This window comes from Vombatus ursinus, unplaced genomic scaffold (genome assembly GCF_900497805.2).
Source record: "Vombatus ursinus unplaced genomic scaffold, bare-nosed wombat genome assembly UNPS02014794.1, whole genome shotgun sequence".
NCBI lineage: Eukaryota > Metazoa > Chordata > Mammalia > Diprotodontia > Vombatidae > Vombatus > Vombatus ursinus.
The window spans coordinates 3,049,237-3,065,338 of NW_020954572.1; the positions used below are offsets into that span (position 1 = coordinate 3,049,237).

At 40.3% G+C, this 16,102-nt stretch overlaps 1 protein-coding gene across 2 annotated transcripts in view; it reads right to left on the bottom strand.

The window, feature by feature from the left end:
- The window catches only part of SLC24A4 (solute carrier family 24 member 4), a 275,977-nt gene that overhangs the window by 53,108 nt on the left and 206,767 nt on the right, over positions 1–16,102 (bottom strand). The gene's annotated exons all lie outside the window — the stretch shown is intronic.

A 16,102-nucleotide genomic window follows, 5' to 3' on the forward strand; every position in this document is an offset into this window, starting at 1 on the left:
TCTTCCCTCTCTTTCTCTTCCTCCCTTTCTCACTTTTTCCTTCTCTCTGTTTCTTTCTCAACAAGTTTACAGACTCCAGATTAAGAATAAGAATCCTTGTTCTCTAAGGTCACAGAATTTTAGGATTAAGAGTGGGAAGAGACCTCGGAGGTTAGCTCATTTAGCTCCCCCATTTTACAGATGAGGCCTCAAGAAGACAAATGACTAGCCCAAGGTCACAGTAAGCAATAGTGATTGTACTGCCGATTCCCCAAATTGGTTTACTCAATATGGTAAAGGCCTTTGTTGATTTCCCTTTAAGTAGTGAGGATATCAGTGGAATGTCCAGGCTATTTATTCCTCACTCTTAATGAGTGACCAGCCCATCTTCTTCAGGTGTTGTGGGTTTAACTACCAGCTCCACTGGAAGGGCTCCTCAAACTGTATATCTATAATTCCAGCCCTAATCTCTTCCCTGAGCTTTAGGTACAAATCAACAGTTGCCTATTGGATATTTTAATGTAGACATTCTGAACACTTAGAATGTCTAAAATTGAACTTGTTATCTCCTCCATCTTTCAAAATTCCCCATTTCTGTTGGAGGTGCCACCGTCCATCTAGCTTCCCGGATTCATAATCTCAGAATTATCCTGGACTCTGTCATTTCCTTCACCCCACATGTCCAGTCAGTTGCCAAATCTTGCCATTTCTATCTTCTGTAACATTTCTCACCACGTATTGATCCCTTCTCTCTCCTCATACTACCTTAGACCAGACCCTCATCACCTCTTGACTAAATTATTGTCACAGCTTCCTAATTGGTCTTCTTGCCTTATGTCTCTCACTACTCCACTCCATCCTACCCATTGCTGCCAAAATAGTTTTCTTCAAACACAGATCTGACCAACTCTAGTAGTTTTCTATTGCCTTCAGGATAAAAGATAAACCCTGTTTGGCTTTTAAAGCCATTGTTGGCTCCAACCTTTCTTTTCAGCCCCAGTAGACATTATTTCCCCTCCCTTATTCTGCAATCCAGCCACACTTCTTCCTCTCTCTTCATGCTCCCATCTACCACCTCCATGCCTTTGTGCTGGCTGTTCTCCATGCCTGGAACACATTCCCTCATCACTTCCCCCTTACAGAATCCTTCATTTCCTTTAAGATGCTGCTTAAGCACCATTTTCTACATGAAGCCTTCCCTGGTCCCTCTAACTGTTAGTGCTCTCTCTCCCAAACTACTTTGTATTTAACTATGGTATTTTGCATATATTTGCATTCATTAGCTATATCTGTGCCACAAATTTTAATATGTACTTACTATTTCCTCCATTATAACAAATTTTTCTTTTTCTTTTTTCAAACAAACTTTTTCCAGCTTTGTTCTGTGAAGTTTGGATTCAGTCAAAGGGCCGCACTTGAGGACCTAGAGGGCCACAGGTTCCCCACCCCTGTTCTAGGCTCTTTATATATATTATCTCTTTTGATCCTCACAACAACCTTGGGAAGCAGATGATATTATGATCCCCATTTTATAAATGAGAAAACTGAGGCAGACAGAAGTTAACTGACTTGCCCAAAGTCATGCAGCTAGTTAGTATTTGAGCAGGATTTGAACCCAGGTCTTCCTGACTGCAGGCCCAGTGTTCTATCCACTGAACCACCTAGCTGCCCCAATGGGATGATTGTCATCATTCAGGTTCTCCTTTGTAATTCCCTGTTCATATGTTGCAGCTTACTAATGCTCACTACTACCTACTCCTCTATTTCCCTCTCTGTGATAACTGAAAATGAGGGATAGATAGTATAATTTTTCTCATGTTACAAATGAAGATGCTGATGCATAGAGAGATAAAGTGACTTTCCAATGGTCACAAAGCTCTAGTGTCCAAGTCAAGATTTGAACATAGGTCTCATGATTGCAAGTTTAGTACTTTTTCCACCATGCCATGAACATGGCCCAACTGAAAAGAGTAGTACACCTTTGCTGAGTTGTTTGTGAACTGTATTACAACAGAAATTAAATAATGGTGACAAATTCGTAACAGATTTCCTCCACTGGAAATCCATATCAACCAACTATCAAAAGATATATAAAGGCCTTCTCTGTGCCAGGCAGGTAGTGTGTTAGGCATTAGAGATTCAAATACAAGAATGAGACGAGAAGGATGTGTGTGTGTGTGTGTGTGTGTGCATATATGTATATGTACACATGTACTACTATATATAAATGTCTATATACATACATGCACACATGTGTAAAGATATATTTTAATTGATTAATAGTAATGCTTATATATAATGTTCACAGATAGGTAAATACATGATATATGCAAAACAAATATATAGTAATTTGGTGGGCAACATGAATAACTGGGGAAGTCAGGAAAGGTCTCTTGAAAAAAGTGGCTCTTGAGCTAAGCTTAGAAGGGAGAGAGGAGTCCCAGCAGACAGAAGTGAGGAACAAGGGCATTCCAGGCACAAATAACATCCTGTGCAAAGGCATGGCAAGGAATGGAGAATTGTCATGAATAAGGAATAGCAAGCAGGCCAGCTTGGCTAAAATGTAAAATCAGTGATGAACAGTAATATATATTAGCCAGGAAGCAGACTGGAGAGAGTGAGAAAGCCTTTACATGCCAAACTTTTGCATGTAGCAGGCATTTTATCCTAAAGGCAAAGGGGAGCTATGGAAGCTTCTTGAGCACATGTGACATGATCAGATTTGTGCTTTTGGATACCAATTTGACATCTATGTGCACAACAGATTATAGAGGGTTGAGGCAGGGAGGCCAATCATGAGGCAAATGCAAATAGTATGCAAATAGTGTGGCCAAGAGGTGATGAGGGCCTGAATTAGAGTGGTGGTCTATGTGGAAGCCCAAAGGGTATTGTATCTGCTTTTCTTAAGGAGAGATTCCACTTTGAGAACTTATCTCCATTTCAGGCAAAACAAGGTTACATGTATTTGTTGGAATTTGAGCTCACCTCAACTCACATCCTGTTCTTGATCCCAAGGTCAACGAGAGAGAAAAACAAATTGCGTTTTCTAGGGTAGAAAAACCTGTCCTGTGTTCAGTTTCAGGGAATTCGTCTGTCTCTAAATAAAGTTTCCTCTGGTCTAAACTCTAAAGTGAGGGCCAGAATTGCCACCATGACAGATGCTGGTACCTTGGCCAGGAATACATCACATGAACCAAATGAGCAGATGCTTCAGGCTGCCTCTAACCTTTCAGCCTGGGGTGCCACAGCCAAGATAAGGAGCTTTCTTTAAAATCTCTGATAAAGGTACTAGAGTGGGGCTGCCTATGGGCTCCAAAGTGTCTGGATTCCCTTTCATTTTATAATTCAAAAGGAACTTTTCCATGTCTGTCTCTTTCTGTGCCAGCTAATTTTCTGAGTGAAATTCCATAGAGGGAAACTGTTTAGGTCCCCTTAACCAACACAGTACGTTAGACCTCAGTTTAGGAAGTGGAAATTGTTGTAGGAAGGACATCTGGATTGTCTATCTAGCTGATTATGTGTTTAAGGGGATCTGGGAAGGGGCTTGGTGCCCCCATCAGCCACCAGGTGCCTCCTACAAAATCCATCACATTCAGAATCTGAAGGCTCAGGTAGTATGTATTTACAGATCAGCATGATTCTCCCTCTTGTCTGTTATCTGTCACCCTTCTCTCTGTGCATACCTATGAATATAGGCTGCCTGTTTAATAACTCTGACCCCCACCTTGGCAGAATCTTACCATGAGCACGGTGTAACTTCAGTGGCTACCCCTGCATGGGGCAAACCTCTCTTTGTTGACATGGTCTGCAGGTTGAAAAGTAACAAGTGGGCACTCTGCATAAGCTTTTTCCTTGTGCTTTGATGGGGACAGGTCATTCCAAGCAAGTTCCAGTTCTCTCCAAGGGATCTCCAACCCATTATATGTATGATTATCATTCTTAACAAGATTTGCAATTTCTGGACATGTGGAATTGGCATTTTAAGAACAACCCATTACGCTATTCCCTGTGGAATGACCATCTGATGTTGACAAAACAGCATATTTATGGGAGCTCTCCAGCCTTTTGTGTCAAAAGTGGAACATGCCTAAAGGGATGCCTTTTTTGATTGGTATTCAAAAGCTTTTAAACATAAAAATGAGGTCATGGATAAAAGCTACCAAAATTCACATGAAAAACTAAAATCATAATTGAAAGGTGTAAGGGAGAAACTGACTACTTCCCAAACTAAATGCAGACCTTCTTTTCTAACCTGGTAGAAGGAGATAAACCCACTGATTAGTCAGATGTCTTAGACTTAGCAATCCAGACAATGCCCTCTGAGAGAAATGATTATTAAATAACAAATTAATGAGGAGATCCCAGACTTTTTCCAAAAATCTACCCCACCTAAACTATCTCATCTAGGTGGAGATGTTGCCCCACCCAACTAAAGAACCTTGAAGAGAATTTAATCTGAATTTAATTTCTTTCTTTCTTTCTCTTTCCATTCCCTCTGTCCCCATGGGGTATCATACCCTTACCTGCAAGTGCTCTGCCCAAAGGAATGTAAAATTTGAAATTTTTTTTTCTTAAGGATCATGCCTCAAACCCAAATCACTCTGGCTCTCATTGAATGGCCAACAACAGGTCCTGGGTCTTTCCCTCTCAGATTGATATTTTTTTTTTGGACTAGGTAATGAAGCCATTCTCTGCCTCATTTCTTACCTAGCCTTAATCACTCAATGGGCATTGCCTCAGTCAAATTGAGACCTGTTAAAGACCTTAGCTTAAAAAGGTCAAGGTCTCCCACTGCATCCAGGGTCATCTCTAGTCATTCTGATCTGTATCTCACCACCTGACCCAATGGCTCCAGAGGAGCAAGTGAGGCTGGTGATTTTGCACAGCCCTGCCTCACTTAAATCCAATTCACTTGCTTGTCATGGCATCACCTCCTTGATGTCATGGTCCTCTTTGAGAACAAAGGACAAACAACAACAATCTGAGGTGATTCCCAACCATTGTGTTCTATTCGGGCTCGAGTGAGGATAAATTTTTTATTATATTGCCCAAGGTTTGGGGTGATCTGGTAGTAAATGATATAATTAAAGTTACATCCCCCAGCCCCTCATTAGAATTAGCCCACTTCTCATTATAATATTCATTCTCTTATTACTTGTTAACCAATTAGAGTTGATTTCTTCCCTCAGAAACATTCATTCTTCCAAGGGCATATAAGCATTGAGTGGGTTCCATAAGGGATCTCTGGCATTCGAGATGGTCACTGGTCCCTTTTATTAATTATATGCTAACATGATTAATATAATGATTAATTACCCAGAAACTATGTCTCTCAAACTTTTTATATGTCATACCTCTCTACCATCCTCTTTAGCCCAGTTACAAAACACCACTATCATTTTCTTGGAACCTTAAAAAACCCTGCCCCCACACTGTGTTTAAAGAACCATGTACCCTCCTACTCTCCCAGTATCTCTTTTACTCCATTCCCCAATCTAAGTCTCTCTGTCTTCCACCCTCCAACCTTACAATTTCCAACACTGGGATCTTTGAATCCATCCGTTTAACCTTCTTGCACTCTAAATGCTGGATTGGAACTCCTGGGAGCAATGTCATTACTGTTCACTTCCCTTGGAATTTATTTGGAAGCCAGGTGACCTTTACAATTTGACTCAAATTTTCTCTGAGGTTAAAGAAGATCAAGAGAAACTTCAAGAAGTTATAGACTATTACAAATTGTTGCCACCTAGCTTGGGCCAGTATTAATCAATGAGATATGTGAAGCTCAAGGAAACCATCTAGCGTTTTTTGTAGCCTACAACTGACCTCCAAATGAGGAACCCTTTGATAGGTGAGAAGAATTAGCTAAGGCTCTCTTTGCCACACTATCCATAAAGACAGACTGGACTAAGACAAATACCTATAAACAAAATAAGGGTGAATAGTAAGATAAATATCTAGAAAGGCTTAAATAAACAAGTAAGTATTGATCAGAAATGGGTGACCCTGTCTGGCCAGTGCCCTATGTAGCAGTAGTATCTTCTACCCAATGACTAAATCTTAGGAGAGAGGAGAGACTCTAGGATGCTCTAATAGAAGGAGATAAGGACCTAACTAAAGTACTGATAGCAGCAATCTACTCCCAACATGATAGCGTGAGAAGGCCAGGGAAGGCAAGCTGATGGCCCTGCATAGCTCCAGGCTCAAAGACAACCTCAAAATAATAATCACGATCAATAATGATGGAGGGAACAGGAATAGACCCTGGGGGCATAATCAGACCCGTCTATCAGAATAGTATTATTCTCTAATTCTAATTCTATAACTATGGCAATTAGGATCATTAATGCAAGTAGGAAAAATCCAGGAAGTCAGAATGTCCTGACCTTCCTGTAAGTAGAAAGGAATATAAATTTCCATAATTTGTCCAAATGTCAAAGGGCACACAAAGCAGAGAAACTTTATGTATTTGGTATGTATAATAAAGAAGTTAAACATCAAATAAATTTCTGTTTGAATCATAAAATTCACCAAGGGAAAAAAACCTTAGAATGTGATCAGTGTCCTTAAAGGGCTCAAACAGGCTTATCTCACTAGTCACTAGAGGAACTACAAGAGAGGAAGCCTTGTTAATGTAGTTGGTGGGCCAAAGGCTTCATTGAGCACTTAGCATGGCAACTGGAACAAAGGAGGTGCTTAATAAATATTGATTGATTGATTGATTGATTGATTGATTCATTCATTCATTCAGAGAACAGCCTTGAACATTCATAAGAATCTATTCAGGAGAAGACCTAGTATGTGTACTGAGTGTGTGACATTAGAAAGAACTTAGTTTTTCCTGACTCTATTCCACCCAACTATCAACTTCCAGGCCCAAAAGATCATATTCTAGAACAATGACTTTCAAACTTTTTGGTCTCAAGACCCCTTTACGCTCTTAAAAATTATTGAGGACACCAAAGGGCTTTTGTTTATGCTATGTTGTTGGTTATGTTTTGTTTATGTGGTGATATTTACTGATATTTTTTACCATTAGAAATTAAAACAGATAAATTACAAAAATAGTAATTCACTTAAAATACCAAAAATAAATCTATTATATGTTAAAATGACATATTTTAAAAATGAAAATAACCATATTTTCCAAAACAAAAAAATAAGCAGTGGTTTGTTTTATATATTTTTGCAAATCTCTTTAATGTCTGGCTTAATAGAAGATAGCTGGATCCTATCTGCTTCTGTGTTCAAACTTTTGTGATATGTTGTTTTGGCTGAAGTATATGATGAAAATCTGACCTCACATAGATATGTAGTTTAAAAAAAGGAGGAGTATTTTAATAGGCAAAGAATGTCTTAGTATTATGAAAATAGTTTTGATCTTACAGACCCCTTCCTGAAAGGGTCTTAGGAACCATCCTTTAAGAAATACTGCTGTAGATGATTGTGATTTCAACACTCCCACAGTCCTTATACACTAATCTGGTCCTTATATTACAGTGTTCCAACTCTGGGAAAATTATCCTCTGTTGTTTGTCTTTGGAACTTTTCACTCTACCCTGCAAGTCTCCGAATTCTCTGCAAACATCCCCTGAAGTCATGAATGCTAAGGAAGACAACTTATTCCTCATCCAGTTTCTGTCCCTACTGCAATTTGTATTGGTCCTGATTCCAATAAATAGGTCTTTTTACTTAGCCCTTGCATTCCTGCCAATTTATTGAGAAGAGTTCTGATTTGTAAGTTGGGATATGTGATCCTGTGGATTTATCTGGATGTTCTGGAATTGTGGGAAATAAATTTTGACACTCCGAGCAGAAAGGGACATTAACACCAACCGTTCCTCGTTGTAAGAGAAATTGTTGGGCATAATTATCACCTCACCTCTGAGTCATTCTCGAATATGAGGTTTGACCCTCTCCCTTAACCACTAACTGATTTACATCACATTGAGCCCAACCAGATTGCTCCCTTGTGTTCCTCTCTTTAAGAGGAAAATATTCAATTAGTCATTACCATTCTTCTCAAATAGGCAATTATTGTTCCCACCTGTTTTGAATTTACCATACCTACTTTCCCTCTCAAGAAACCATAAAAAAGACATCTTTTGGTTTTTCCAGGACCCACAAACTGTGATTACTTCCATCCTGCCCACTTTTCCCATAGTCCCTAACCAGGACACTATGCTTTCCTGCTTGGAATGTCATGTATTTCATGGTGAAAGACCATTGCATTGCCTTCTTCTCCATTCTCCTATACCCCAAGAGTCATTTCCTATTTGCATTTACTTACCAATCACTTGAGTATATTTGAACAAAGCTTCACTAATGCTATCCCAAGTCCCTAACTCTGTTTTCCCAAATCCTCAAAAATGTCCTTGATTCCACTACATTCCCTGGTGGAGCTACCCTTTTCAGAAATATTGGTGACTGTTAGTATCTCCAAACCTGGAAGGATGTAAAAAGAATACAATGAACCTCCTTTCTGTGCTGGCTGTTACAGGTCATAAGGTCTCTGGGAGGAAGTTTTAGCTGTCTCCTATGTATACACTATTTTGTTGAGTCATTTCAGTTGTCCAATTCTTTGTGACACCATTTGAGATTTTCTTGGCAAAGATACCAAAGTGGTTTGCCATTTCCTTCTCTAGCTCATTTTTACAGATGAGGAAACACAGGAAAACAGGGCGAAGTGACTTGCCCAGGGTCACACAGCTAGTTAAGTGTCTGAGGGGCCAGATTTGAACTCAGGAAGATGAATCTTTCTGACTCCAGGCCTGGCACTCTATCCACTGTACCACCTAGCTGTCCATACACTATGGAGGCCATGGTATTTCAGGGCGGGGAAGCACATTTCCATCAACAGAGTGCAGGCTTTTCTTAAAATATCTTGCCCCACTAATCTGAAACAGATGTGAGGAATTTGGGGCACAGCTGGTTATTGTACTATGGCTTTTAGGTCACATTGCCCTAGTAAAAGTCCTGTAGGAACTAATTTATGACAACACGTCTTCACCTTTATCCTGGTCTGGGGAAGTTGAGGACACATTGATCATTTTGAAAACAAGCCCTGTCCTCAGCTCTTGTTCTTCTTCCAAATTAGAATACAATATGATATAATAGAAAATGACATAATATACGATATAAGATATATGATATGGCATGATATATGCTATCTTAAATACATGTATATACTATCATATATGCTATCTTATTTAAACTATCATATATGCTATCATATAAATATATACTGTTAAATATATGTGTATATACATATATCATATAGTATTATATGTAGTATATATAATATATATTATATGTAGTATATACATACACACACATACAATATATATAAAATATATGTACTAAATACATTATATAGTACTATATATCATGTATAAGATAGTATATATATTCTCACACACACACACACACACACCCCTTCACTTTGTACTGCCACCAAAAGGATGGTATATTCTGGATTCATAGTGAGAGCCAACTTTTCCTACTTAGGTCTGTCTTGGACCCTGTGTTGGCCACCTTGTGAACTTGTCTCTGAGATATCAATACTTCTGCCCCACTGTTGTAGAATGTGGCTAACCTGCTATTAGGAAGACTCAAGAGTTGCTGTCCTTCATACAATCATAGCTCTCCTACTAAAAGGCTACCTAGCATACTTAAACCTCTAGCGTCAGAGTATGAGAACTTTCTACTATCAGCTGCTACTGCCACCCTGACCTGCTGTCCCTTCCTCAGTGCTGAATCGTCTGATGATTCTATTTCTGCTACTGCAGAGCTGTTTACTCCTAAACTTGCCCTAAAGTAGGAGTTCTTTACCTGGTGACCACTGACCCTGAAGGAGCTAGTGGATAGCTTTCCAGGTAGTCTGTGAACTTGGATGGGAAAAAATTTACATTTTTATTTTCACTAACCTCCAACTGAAATTTAGTATTTCCTTTAATTGTGAATGTAGGCAGCAAAGCAAAGTAGAATTCGCCTTCATCAGACTGCCAATGGATTTCAGCCCACGACACATGTTAAGAACCTTTGACCTAAGGGGTGTGGAATGTTCCCCTGCAGAGCCTTGACTTCATCCTCTATGCAGAAGGCTCTTGCCTCAGGGACCCTAAGGACATTTAAAGTTACAGGATGTTCTGTCTGCACTCAACATATATTGGAAGCATTTTCATTACCTTGTGCCCATTCTGCCCAGATTGCTGAACTTGTTGCACTCACTGGCACCAGCACTGTGATCAAAGAACAGACTGTACCTATTTATACTGGTTCTTTGGTCTTGCATATGATTTGGTCAAACTGGGAAACAGAGGGCTCCTTGCTTCATCTGGTATCCAGATCAGTAATGCTTTCTAATAGCTTTTGTGCATCGTTAGATGAAACCTTACCATCCCCTGCCATAGCAGTTGTAAAATGCAGGAGGCCCTATGATTCGGCTGCTAGAGGAAATCACCAAAGGAACTGTCCGGGTGGGCATGTGACTCTTCTTCTCATTTGTCCATCAAGAGACCAGTCACCTCTGGCTAGTATTTCAGAATTGGCCCATCCCAAGACCAACCACCAAACATGGAAAAGGGTGCCTGGCTGTGTACAGATGTTCACTGTATGAGGAATCTCTCTGATGTTCCTTACATGACCTTTTGGTAGTGCCTGGAAACTACTTCCACTCCTTACTCATCTGAGCTGCTCTGTGGGTAACACGAGCAAGGAGGATGCTATTGTACAAAAAAGACTGGTTTGCCCCCATTTTTTCCTCTTTGCACAACAGAACTGCAGCTTTTGCTCTGTGAAGTTTGGATTCAGTCAAAGGGCCACACTTGAGGACCTAGAGGGCCACGTGTAGCCTTGAGGCAGCAGGTTCCCCACCCTGGATTGACCAAAGGGTAAAGACTCTGCCCCTGCTCCTTGCCTATATGCTACCACTGGAGCTCTATGTAAACTCACCAATCAATTTCATTCTATTATCTACATGTTGCTCATATGAATATTCTGTTGTTTTTGACATACACTCTGGGTGGGTGGAAGTCTGTCCTTGCACCTGGCTCATAGCGTAATAAATAATAATTTATCACCATAAATGCACATGCATATGCATAATATGCATAGCATAATAAATGCTCATTGATTGATTGGCTTGTGCTCATGCAGACTTTATCACTCCACTTCTCTACAGACACATATTTTTCAGGTCAAATATTTAAAGACAGGTAAGGCACTTAACAAATAACAACATTACCCTGAAGTTACTACCTATAATTCAGTGGAGCTGTAGAATGCAAAAACTCTGATATAAAATCGCATTTAATCAAAATCTGCACAAAGAAGAATGACTGTAGGGATTTCTCTCTCATTTTGAGCAATCACCTGTTTCCCTGTAACTTCCACCCATCCATTCTCCACATCTAATTCAAGTAATGAATGCATAAATCCACCAGATACCAAAAATGATTATCCTAGGGACCTTACCAGTGAAACTCCATCAAAAGGAGACAGAGTTGACTTAGGGCCTGAGCCACTGGGTGCAGGGCAAGCTGCCTTAAAAGGCTAAAGCTTGAGGTAGGTTGTGTCTAACAAATAGTCAATTTCCAGATACTCCCTACACATTACCTCCCAGTGATATGCTGACCCTCCTGACTTGAAATCTCTGCTTCTGTACCACATTTTCTATCCTGTTTCAACCTTTGGGATTTTATCACTCCACAGAAGCCCAGGTTCCCTACTTGGACAGGCAGGCCTTTGATTTATGTTTACTTGCATCCCGATTTTAAAACCACTCCTTTTTCCCCAGGTGAAAATTCCTTGTTTTTTATTCCAGCCTGGGTGACTGCCCTAAATTACAGGCCTGTGTTGTTCTCTCTACACGGATAGGACGGGGGATGATCTTGTGCTGAGCAATTTATAGGTACAGTGTGTCCCACCTAAGAATGTCCTGACTGAGGCAATAAAAAATTGTTAATAAACTACCAAACCTTTCCCATGGTTCTTTTGGAATTAACTCCCCATTCAGTGATATTTTTGTCTGTATTATTCCTATTTGGGTCTCTTAGCACTTGATAATTTTCAGTAGGTCATTAAGGTTGCTATACCCTTCTTTATTAGCTCAACTAGTGGTCATTTTACTACTTTACCCTGATGAAGAGATTCTAGCAAAATGTCCTAATTCAGTCACTAAGACATAGTAGGAGATTAATAAATGTTTATTAAACTGATATAGTAGTCTCTACACACAATGAGTTGGGCCAAATGTTCCTTGCCCTGTGATGAGTTTTTCTATTTCTGATATATTAATGGATAGTGTTTGTGTGTGGATCCTGTTTCCACATTGGCTGGGGCTGAGAGATACTATTAGAGGGAATTTTCTTTGAACCACGTCTCCCAGAGGACTATGTGGGACCCCATCAGCCTGGTGATGTTAAAGCACACATTCTGCTTGGGTTGGTGCACTTTAAATATGCGATTTGAAAGGCTGGAAAATCAGAGGCTCATGAAAGTCAAGCTATGCAAGAAGGACAAGAAAAAAAGGCATCTTTATCTTTATACCTTTCCAGCTTGAGGCACTGACAATGTCTGGAGTTCCCAAACTTCTGCTGCTATGTCGAGATGGATCAATCTCAATTTTTTTTTCTTTTTCGAGTTTGGGGTTGTAATTGGGGTTAAGTGACTCGCCCAGAGTCATACAACTAGTATGAATTATGTGTCTGAGGCCAGATTTGAACTCATGTCCTCCTGACTCCAGGCCCTGTGCTCTATCCACTGTACCACCAAGCTGCTCCTCAATCTTGATTTCTACCACTCTCTTTAGTTGCCTTGCAGAGAAACCAGCATTCCTAAGATTGCTACAAAAATGGTATCTTTAATAAACCAAATTGCTCTAACCCTCTCCTAATGTGTTGGGAAGTCCAAGGGGTTCCCTGAGAACCGAAACTATACCTCCTGGGAAACATGCTAGGAGAGGCCCCTGTGTCAGAGTGGGTGCTAGCAAGATTTAATGCCTTATTCAACTCCTTGCTATTACATTGCCCATCTCTTTTTTATTAAATGCCTTTTGCTTTGAATTAATTTGTAGTCTGGCTTCTTGTTGTATTAAGAGATATATCAGTAGGGACTCAGAGCTGTGAATTTGAATAGATAAGTATTCCAACAGTATTATGAACCTAGCAACAGCTGAGAGGTGCCCTGGGATATACTAATAAACTAGGAAGGTAGAAAAGGAACACTTCAAAGAAGTGTATTTTCTATAAAGTTCCTCACCACTACTTCCAATTCCTCTCTCTTTCTTTAGTTTTTACCAAAAATATCAACATCTTAACTTTCTCACAATTTGAGTGGTCTTGAAGTGGGTTGGGCTGTCTTTGAAGGTGCTTAGCACAGTGCCTAGCACATAGGAGGCACTTAAGAAATGTTTATTGATTGACTGATTAATTGGTAGAGCGTTCCCCAACACTAGAGTACTTTAATAAGAGACTGGCTGATAGCCTGTTGAGGATGATGGAGAAAGGGTTACCAAAACCACACTTAAAAAGGAAAGAGGACCATAAAATGCCATCTCAGCAATCACACCCCCAGATTCTGGGATAAAATTCCATCAGATGGGAACATTAATGTTAACAGGAGATTGAAGTATGGGTTGGACTCGATCAGGGGTGGGAAACCAGAGGCGCTGAGGCCACATGGCCCCCTAGGTCCTTAAGTGTAGCCCTTGGACAGAATCCAAACTTCAGATTCAGTCAAAGGGTCGCACTTGAGGACCTAGAGGGCCACATATGGCCTTGAGGTCTCAGGTTCCCCACCCCTGGACTAGATGAACTCTGAGATTCCTTCCAATGTAGAGATTCTATGACTGTTTGAACTGTTACACCATCATGGCCATTACACAAGAGTTAATATTTGCCAGACTGTTATCAATTCTCTCTAATTTACTCCAGCATGGGACTATATCCCAGTCAATGATTCATCACCAAGACAACACCACAGAATTTTGGAACTGATGAAAACAAAAATCCTCATCTCTTAAAGATGCGTCTATGGCATTAAAGGAGTATTAGATTTTGAATCAGAAAACCTGGTTTCAGTCCTGGCTGTGAAACTTACCAAAGGTGGAACACTGGGCAAGTCATTTACTCTCTGAGCCTCAGTTTCCTAATCTGTAAAAGGGTAGTAATAATACACAATCTTACCTCTCAAGAGTTTTTGTGAGGATTAAATAAACTAATGTATGCAAAGCACCCCGTAAATGTTATATAAATTTAAACTTTTATTATGATAACATCCACTTTTCAAGAAGGAAGGGGAATTTGTCCATAAAAATACTTTTATTTCATTTTTGGATGTCTGCGAAGTCTTAACTCTAAATCTCCTTCAGGAGTATCAGTAGCAATGGGGCTTTTCCCAAAAGAGGCTTAGGATTCCTATTATATGAGCACTACTCAAAGAAGACACATAAACAATTTAATTTACAAAATGGACAAAGTAGGATGGGGAGGAAAGTGCATTTGCATTACAAAAGGATTAGGGGGATTTGCCAAAGATTTTCCCTTTAAGTAACCCTGGGACTCTGGTTCAAAGAAATGTACAGATCCAGTATAGAGAACCCCAGTATGTAGCATGTAGGAATGATGGAGCGCTTGTGCTTGGGCCCCAGCCTAGACCATTGGTGCCTCCCCCAAGGCACCTGGCTCACCACTGACCGCTGAGATCCTGCTCCCTGTCCTTTCTGTACATAAGCATCATACTCATTAGTTTGCAAGTTCCTTGCCTCTTCTATAGGCATTATAATAAACTTTGCCACTTGACTGGAAGACGGTATAAGTGAATGCATTTCTGGGCTCCCAGCAACCTGAAATACAGGATGCTGTTAGATTTAGAGCTGGAAAAGACAGGGGTTCTTAACCTGGGGTCCCGTCCAAGGGGTTCATACAGAGATTTCAGGAGCTGCACGGACTTGGAGGAGGGAAACATTACCACTTTTATTTCACTAATTTTTAACTGAAATAGAGCATTTCCTTCAATTACGAATGTAGGCAACAAACATTATTCTGAGGATTCTACAGGCTTCACCAGACTCTCCGAGGGGTCCCTGACACACTCATCTAGTGCAGCCATCTTATTTCACAGATGAGAAAACTGATGCCCAGAGAGATTAAATATCGTGCCCAATGTCACACAAGATAATAAGTGGCAGACTCTGGATTTTAACCTAGATCGTCTAATCATGAATCTTCTTCTCATTATACTGCAGCAGGCTGTGCTTCCTGTGATCTTTCTTAAAAGTGTATGAGGAGATGGGGAGTTAGGGGAAGAAGAAGAAAGGAGTAGGAAGCTGGTAGCAAAGATGGGCTTTGAAACCAAGCCCTCTGACTCCAAATCCAAGGTTCTTTCTACTACACAATCTTGCTTCCCTAGGCAGAAGTGTCAAACTCAGGCAGGTAGGCCTATAAGCCGCTTGCAAAAGCTCCACACTGTGGCCATATTAAAATGTGCTTAGGACAGGTTTAATAAAATAAATGAAAATACAATACAACGCAGATAATGTTAATTTGTGGTTTTTGAAGTGAATACCACCCACAGAGATCCTTTTTTATGGTTTTGTTGTTGTTCAGTGGAGTCTGACTCTTTGTGGCCTGGTGGACCACACTGTCTATGGATTTTTTTTTGGGCAAAGATACTAGTTTGCATGTTTAGTGGGGGGGTGGGAGGAGATGGCTAGGTTGGATAGAGTGCTGGGCCTGGAGTGAGGAAGACTTGCCTTCATGAGTTCAAATCTAGCCTCACTTACTAGCTGTGTGACCCTGGGCAAGTCACTTAACCCTGTTTGCCTCAGTTTCCTCATCTGTAAAGTGAGCTGAAAAAGGAAATGGCAAACCACTTCAGTATCTTTGCCAAGAAAACCTCAAATGGGGCCATGAAAAGTCAGATATGACTGAAAAAAAAAAAAGGAATGAACAACAAAAACAGTGGCTTAGTGGCCTTCATTTCTGCTTGAGTTTGATGCTGGCCTACAGCATTAGAGCTAAAAGGGGCCCTAGAAAACAATGTCAGAGATGGATATGACCTTAGAATGCTAGAATATTAGAACATAGATTGTAAGAGATGAGGACAGTGGCAGATTGATGAG